Genomic DNA, 990 nt, shown 5'->3' with positions numbered 1-990 from the left:
TTGGTCTGCTGGCTTTGCAAGGGTCGCTCAGCGGGCCAGCAGTGGCAGTAGTCCCCCCATCCCCCAGCGGGCTTAGTTTAAAGCCCGGTGGAGCAAGTCAGCCAGGTATGTAGGAAAAACATTTAAACCTGTGTCTACGGCCAAATCGCTGATTCTCTGAATCAGCATCGAATCTTCAGATCATATTCAGCTGCATCAAATCAGGGACAGTGATCAGAATCAATGAATGGAATCACTGTCCCCGATCCAGGGCAAATCTGAATCCAAATTGAAAAAGCCTGTTTCATACACCCCTACTCTGTGCCCACAGTCTGTTTATGGTTCTGTGAACCCACTGTTGGGACACTCTGATTCCATGAATGTTCAATGGGGATGCGTGCAGCTAGTAGGGTCCTGTGCCAGCTTCTCCCATTCAGAGGCTTTGGCCGTGCAGACTTGTGCCACCCTCTCCCAGGCCCAGCTGACTTGCATGCTCCTGTGATGATTCTCATGGGCATCACACAGTGATAAGAGGTCATAGCCACCCGACTCACCTGCTGTCACAGTCCAGCTGGTGTGGACAGCTATCTCCAGGTCTGCCTGGGTTATCTAGTCTTTGCCTCACTTTCTGGGGATTTTGGCCCTGGCTAGAATTACTGGCTCCCTGCTGGCAGAGGGATATGCCTCTCAGTGCTCCTCAGGCACCCCCGTTGTTTCCTTGAGCCTGCATTGTTTCTCCTGGCATGCTTGTTTGGGACATCTGCACTGGGTTACTTCTGGCTGTGAGGGGGGCTATAGGCTCCAAAAAGGGGGAGGAGTGAGGAAGGGGTGGCGGGGGAGGACTGATCTCATATTGACTGTGTAGCTGGCCAGTGACTGTCATCCTTCCCTGACATCCCTTCCAATCCCAGGGCTCTAGGGGAGGAATGGAGAAACAGCAAAAAGGGCAACATTATTTGAACTGGCCTGCTTTCTGCCTTGGTGTCTGACAGTAACTGAGCTATCTTCCAG

At 52.4% G+C, this 990-nt stretch overlaps 1 protein-coding gene and 1 long non-coding RNA gene across 7 annotated transcripts in view; one reads left to right on the top strand and one right to left on the bottom strand.

Annotated features, from left to right (window-relative positions):
- ATP2B2 (ATPase plasma membrane Ca2+ transporting 2) overlaps positions 1-990 on the top strand; it is a 512,499-nt gene that overhangs the window by 296,889 nt on the left and 214,620 nt on the right. The gene's annotated exons all lie outside the window — the stretch shown is intronic.
- The window catches only part of LOC109311416, a 14,249-nt gene continuing 13,459 nt past the window's right edge, over positions 201-990 (bottom strand). The window contains exon 3 of the long non-coding RNA XR_002101495.1: positions 201-298. This is a non-coding gene — a long non-coding RNA (uncharacterized LOC109311416). The remainder of the gene's footprint in view (positions 299-990) is intronic.

This window comes from Crocodylus porosus, unplaced genomic scaffold (assembly GCF_001723895.1).
Source record: "Crocodylus porosus isolate Cpor-Errol unplaced genomic scaffold, CroPor_comp1, whole genome shotgun sequence".
Lineage (NCBI taxonomy): Eukaryota > Metazoa > Chordata > Crocodylia > Crocodylidae > Crocodylus > Crocodylus porosus.
This window is presented reverse-complemented; position numbering and strand designations above follow the sequence as displayed.